General features: G+C 36.3%; 1 protein-coding gene and 1 pseudogene across 1 annotated transcript in view; both read left to right on the forward strand.

The window, feature by feature from the left end:
• The window catches only part of GALNTL6 (polypeptide N-acetylgalactosaminyltransferase like 6), a 944,054-nt gene that overhangs the window by 275,893 nt on the left and 660,924 nt on the right, over positions 1–7,237 (forward strand). The window lies entirely within an intron of this gene.
• LOC101361225 (transcription factor BTF3 homolog 4 pseudogene) lies at positions 1,554–2,037 on the forward strand (annotated as a pseudogene).

The following is a 7,237-nucleotide window of genomic DNA, read 5'->3' on the forward strand; positions in this document are numbered from 1 at the left end:
GCCTTAGAGACTCCCCACCTTGCCGCTGGGTGATGTCACCTAGATAGTAGGCCTTAGAGACTCCCCACCTTGCCGCTGGGTGACGTCACCTAGATAGTACACCTCCTCTCAGATTTCCCTCTGCTCCAGACCTTCCTTTGACCTCTTCTCCTTCTGGTGGTTTCCTTCTGCCTTCTCTCTGGAAGGTCTTCTGCTGGGAGAAACTTCCCCTCGCGTGTAACTCTGCCCAATGCTGTCCAATAAAAAGCTTGCTGTGCATTGCTGCCACATGATGGTCCTGTCTTTTCCTTGATCCGCCCCAAGACCCTCGAACTCACCAAGTGCAATAGAAGAATGTTCCCTGAGGGAAGACCATGTCCACTCATCTCTGTATCAGCATATCAGCATGTAGCGTATGGTAGCTTTATCACTTTACTAGAAATACGACAAAACTTCCCTGAGATATAGGTATTTGTTTAACTATTAAATGAGGGCGGTGCAAACGGTTAAGCGCTTGACTACAGCCGAACAGTTGGTGGTTCAAACCCACCCAGAGGTGCCTCGCAAGACAGACCTGGTGATCTGCTTCCTAAAGGTTATAGCCTTGAAAACCCTATGAAGTAGTTACCATCTGTGCAATGGGGATACTATGAGTCAGAATCAACTCAATGGCAATTAACAACAGCAATAATATCACAGATTACGTTTTAAACATTTATATGAAATAGCATTGGTAAAACATTAGTCCACAGCATAATGGGTTTAAAAGGCTAAAATAGTAAATCCCTGTGATGCTCCAGGGACACATAAAGTAGATAAAGGCAGCTACGCAGAAGACTGACATTCAGCTTGGATCCAGTCACTAAAAGGTATCCCCAGCACAAAAACATCCACATTTAAAAGTCCCACCCCTTTGTTATGACTCAGAGAAAAAGAAAAACATAGAGGCAGAAAACACAGAGGCATCTGAACAAGAGAGACACAGAGCAAACTTCAGGTCCATGCAAACAGAATGGAAAAAAAAAAAGGTAACAATCCATAACAAGCTCACTGCTGTTTACAAAGTATGGAATAGAAGTTCTTAACCACATAGCTAAAGTAGACTCCAGCCTTACACTGAACATAGATTGATTGCTGTTGTAGAGACTGGATTTTCCTCTATAAATAAAAGCAGAGCTCCAAATAATGGAGACAACATCCAGTGCAACTAGGCTGAAGAGACAACAGTGTGGAGCCCACAGAGGAGAATCAGTAGAACCCACATGACAAAGGAAGAGAAAGTCAGATTGAACCAACCTAAAAACATTCCTTAAGCAGCTTCTAAGTAAGGAAGAAGTAGAAATTTGTATCTAAATACATCACTTCATACCCTGTTGGCTAAAATAATGTGTGTATCAGCATATCGTGTTTCATGTATAACATCTTGTGTGTAATTATGCATAAATTAACGGACTTGTTATTTATATGTTATTCTCATTCTATCGTTTGGATCAGAGATTCTCAAATAATTCTTGCTTTACCTTCATAAAATATGAAATCACAGGCTGAAGGACCATGCCTTCTTCAGATTTACCAATGGCATGAATCAATAAAAGTTAGCCAAACTTCAGGCTCGGGTCCAGATAGGAGGCAAGGGTACAGCTGGCATAAAGAAGAAGCTGGTACATAGAACAGTTACTTCTGATGACAAAAAACTTCAGAGTTCTCGTTAAAAATCAGGTGTGACTAATACAGCTGGTACCGAAGAGGTGAACTTCGTTAAAGATGATGGGACAGTTATTCATTTCAATAATCCCAAGGTTCAAGCTTCCCTCTCTGTTAACACCTTTGCAATTACAGGGCATGCAGAAGCCAAACCAATCACAGAAATGCTTCCTGGAATATTAATTCAACTTAGTGCCGACAACTTAACACATTTTAGGAAGATAGCTGAACAGCTCCCAAAGCAAGTGTTGGACAGCAAAACACTGAAACTAGAGCGACATTGATGAGGACGATGATGACGTTCCAGATCTCGTAGAAAATTTTGATGAGGCACCAAAGCATTAAGCCAACTAAAATCTTTTCTGGTTTTTGGAAGCTGGCATGGACCAGATTTAAAACATCAGTTAGATAGTTCCAAAGATTTACAGACACAGAGAATATCACCTGTTACTAGTTCAGTAATACAAATATTTTGTGTATTAATAACACTGTTTGTTCGGCGTTTTTTGGTCATTTGATTTTGCATTTTGCACTTCCTCCCGGGATCTAATCTTTTGGTCAAAATGTGAAGCACTGGTGCAGTTTGAGGGTGTTTTTGGGTTTTGGATTCTTGGTTTTTTGTTGGGAGTTTTTGGTGTATGTGTTTGCATGTGTGTGTGTGTGTGTGTGTGCGCACAGTAGAGAGCAAATTGGATAACAGTTCTATTTATCCTTCTCCTTTCCACAATAGAAATAAAATAAATCTTTACATATATATATATATATATAAAATCATAGGAAGAAAAAGGAAGGAAGGGAGAAAGGCAGAGAAATAAAGAAGGACAGGAGGGAGGGAGGGACAGGGAGGAAGGAAGGAAGAAAGGTGACAATTATGTGTCAGACATATAAGTGACGTTAAACAATATTAGAAAAACTATCACGGATTCTAAAGCATAATTTATTAAACTTTCAGATGCTTTGATAATGAACAGGGGTGGCATGCCTATTTTAAAAGAAACATTTCCTTAAGTTAAACTCCAAGAATAAATTGGGATAGTATAGTTTAATAATCATGGTTGAAGCCATGTCCAGACTTCTCTATAACTTTGAATTTACATTGTGACCCCACTGTTTATTTTGTTGGGAAGGGAAGGATGTCATCATGACAGGTAAATGCTCTTGCAAAAGGTAATATGCTGTGCTTATTATGCATGCTTCATGAGCATGCATAATATAGGGTCACTATGAGTTGGAATCGACTCTACCGCAATGGGTTTTGGGTCATGAGCAAAAGACATTTTAGTGTCTACTAATAAAAGCAGGTAATTTTGAAAAGAGAATAGTAAACATTTTCATCAAGAAAGTGGAAAGTAGAACCCACTTACCCTGGAATATCTGCTTGTTGTTTTGTGACGATTTGGCAAAGACTTATAAAAGAAATTGAAGAAATTCTTCAGATAAATGGCCTGTAGTATATTACTTAAATATATACTCTTTATGATGTGATTATTTAGTTTACCATAGGTTATTAGAATCAAAATTATTACTACTTTTTAATAATTTTAATAATTACTTTTTGAAATATAAAACTTCTATATTTCTACATTTTAGCTAATAAAAATCCTCCTGAATAGCTTTAAGTAACAAGAGGAGTTCGTTAAAAAATGGGTATGAAAATTAGTGGCACAGTGTTAAAATTAGCATATGTGAATGTATATGGAAAAATAGCAATAGGGGACTTTTCACTTAAGTAGCTTACAAGCTCTCCTTTACGTTGTGGAATATTAAAATAAAAAATAGAAATAAAATAAAATATTATGACATTTATTTTCATTATTACAGAGTGTCTAACAAAATAGCATCTATCCATATATACACTACAATTCAGTCCTCAGAAGAGAAGCAGAGGCTAATAGCGGCTGAATCACTTAGCGAAATATTTGTCCATTGATTCGAGAAGATGTATGTGTCATTTTACCTTATTTCAAAATGCTTTTGCATACTTTTGAAACTCCCTATCTCCTCACAGCATGTTCTATGTGGTACAGATTCTGCAGGTACTGTTGTCATTTTAATTTGGAAAACTGAAATGCAGAAGTATGGATAGTAACAAAGACTCAGAATTTAAGGTAATTTTCCCCCAAAGTACACTGTCACCAGCAAACAAAAAATAAAATACGTTCCAGAATCTGTAGAAATACATTATTTTCTCTCAGATCCAGTGGTTTGACTTGTTGGGCATATTCCAGGGTTTTATTGTTACTACATGCAGTCTTTATACCAGACTCACCTGAACGAATTCTCCTGGTCAGGTATGCTATGACCTGCGCTAATGGGTAAGTTTTTATCTTAGTTTTTTTAAAAAAAGAAATCCTCATTTGTAAAAGTTTGAAAATAGTATAGTCTATAGTAAGTTAGGTACAATATAAAATATATCTGACTTGAACTCTGCATTTAAAAAAAGCATAACATTAAATAATGCATCACCCATAAACCCTGCATGTATGTTAGATGCGTATCACCATTTACTTTTTACGTAAACCCATACCAAGCACTTAACAGCCTTAAACCTTTTTTAAAATAGGCAAGATAATAGTGAAAAATCTCATGATAGACATAAGATTTTGATTTTATAGATTCTCTTAGAATTTAATATGATTTGCTTGAGAAAAATAAATGAGTCTGTGAAACGAGAGGAAGAAAAATATTAAAGCGAGTTAATGATGAAAATTATCCTCTAATGAAGCTGGTTTTTAGAAGTAGGCATTGAACCATTGAGAATGTCATTCATCTCATGAATCTGACACAGAAGGTTATTCTAGATGTTGAAGATGGCAGAGAGAGAGAGAGAGAGTCCTTGACTAAAGTGAAATGACAGATGTACAACAGGACTTACCAAAGTATGGCCTAATGAAGACTCAAAATTCCAAAATAAAGTGGTTATTTTTACTAAATTTCAGAAAATAAATAAATAATTTCAACTGTAATTTGAATTCCCATAAGGATCAGAAGTGACGTTTTAAGTAAATGTATTGGTCTACACTTTCACCCATTATAATATATGGATGTCAGCATGGACTCTATGTCATTGGCAAACAGTGTCTTTCAGCTTTAGTTAATGTTGAAAACTAGTATCTTTAAATAAAATTGGGAGGAATTTTTTTTTTTATGAAACAGGGAGAAATGTTAAAGTTAGACCTTTGTGATGCCAATTCACGTCATTAATATTAAAATACTCTAAGCATAGTGGCACGGTGGTTAAGAGCTTGGCTGCTAACCAAAATGTCGGCAATTCAAATCCACCAGCCGCTCCTTGGAAACACTATGGGGCAGTTCTACTCTGTCCTATAGAGTCACTATGAGTCGGAATCGATTCGATGGCAATGGGTTTGTTTGTTAACATAATCTTATGATATAACTACAAAACAGGTTTAACAAAATACCTTTAAGGAGACGCATGGAACACCATGGTAACCACCAGAATATGCTAATATATACATATATGTAAGAAGTTGTTGCATTTCACCCCCTTTTTTTTTTCATTTTTGCTTATGATTTGAAGTTTAGGTGAACATTTTGCAAATAAAATTAAATCCTACCATTAAATTGGTGAATTTTGAGGTCTTTTCTTTAGTTACACTTTATTCTGCAAGTTCCTATATTCCCCAAATAATGCTACTAAAATCCGCCTGAAACAGAGTTCTACAGTCTCATTATACCAATGACTAATGAATTCAGCTTTCATTTATGATGCATTCCAATCGGAAATGACAGCAATTTGATACAACTAGTGGCTTTCTTCAGTGATACAATCAGATACATGTACACCAATGTTCATTGCAACACTATTCACAATAGTCAAAAGGTGGAAATAACGCAAATGTCTATCAACAAATACATGGATAAACAAAATGTGGAACAATACTTGCAATGAAATATTATTCTGCTTTAAAAAATAAATGAAGTCTTGATACACACTGTAACATGGATGAACCTTGAAGACGTTTTGCTAGTAAAACAAGTCAATCACAAAAGGACAAATATTGTGTGACTTCACTAATATGAAATGCCTAGAATAGGCAAAGGTATAGAGATTATCACTGAATATTGGTAACCAGGTGTAGGAAGGACTGGGAAAGGAGAAAATCATTGTTTAGGTTTTTGTTTAGGTTTTTTTTTTTAACAGAGATGGAAAATTTGGCAATAGATATTGGTGATGGCTGCATGACATGATTGATTTAGTTGGTTTCATGGAATTGTTCTCACGAAAAATGTTGAATTAGCAAATGTGTTATCTGTATTTTTACAACAATAATAAAAAAATAATTAGTAGCTTTCTTCTGACCTAGTCAGAAATCCTTCCGAAGATATAGCTGGCAAATAACCTGTGCATTCTCCTTTGAATAAAGTAGAAATAAGAGTAGCTTGAGCCTTTTAAAACATGTTTTGGGAGATTGAAGAATTATCTGTAAAAGTAAATTATAGTTGCACCAAAGTTCCCATTTAAACTTGACATTGGGTTTGAGGATTATCCTTCCATCCTTTCACGTGTGAAATTGAAGGTCTCCTTTTGGTTTGTGTAAGAAAGTCTTGAGTTCAGCGCCTCAGCACTAGAGTGTTAAATGGGGCAAAGGGACGGTGCTCCTGCCGGTCTCCCCCCGTATCGAAATTGTATTCTTTTCTGATATGTTTAGTTATCCAGAAAGGTACGTGACAATGTCTTTCTGTTATGTCTATACAGTCACTAAAAACAAACCCATTGCCGTCGAGTTGATTCCAACTCATAGGGACCCTATAGGACAGAGTAGAACCACAATATAGGGTTTCCAAGGAGTAGTTGTTGGATTCGAACTGCCAACTGTTTGGTTAGCAGCCACTAGGGCTCCATACAGTCACCAGTAGATCTAAAATTCCAAGCCTAATGTCAATTCACTCGTCCTGTTCAAGGTAAGCATTATGAATTAGAAGGATGCAGCATCTTTTAAGACTGTGTGAAATATGAAAGCATGGGGGAAAAAAGGAACAATGCAATCATCATCAGAAGATTTTGGCACACTCAGTATCCGTCAGTCTTCAGCTCTTAGGCTCATAGAATATGAGATAAAATAGATTTTTAAAACTGTCTAGTTCAAGGACTAATCAGATGCTCGAATTCCCCCTATAACAGTACAGGAAACAGTTGCACATCTTAGCTTTTTGGTGCCTCCCAGGGTCGTGTGGGGTTGGGGAAACAGACAAGTTTCTAGACTCCACTTCAATTACAGCAACTCCCAAATTTTTTATTTTTCACTTTATTGTACTTCAGGTGAAGGCTTCCAGAACAAATAGTTTCTCATGAAACAGTAGTACACATGTTGTTTTATAACATTGGTTAACAACTCCACAGCATATCAACCCTCTAACTTCTCAACGTCTTTTTTTTTTTTGGTGAAAATACGCATAGCCAAAGATACACCATTTCAAAAATTTCTACATGCACAGTTCAGTGACATGGACTGCGCTCTTCCAATTGTGCTGTTATTCTCACTTAAGATGAAGGCTTACAGAACAAAATAGTTTCTCTTTTAACAGTTAC

This window comes from Trichechus manatus, unplaced genomic scaffold (assembly GCF_000243295.1).
Source record: "Trichechus manatus latirostris isolate Lorelei unplaced genomic scaffold, TriManLat1.0 scaffold00225, whole genome shotgun sequence".
NCBI classification, from domain to species: domain Eukaryota; kingdom Metazoa; phylum Chordata; class Mammalia; order Sirenia; family Trichechidae; genus Trichechus; species Trichechus manatus.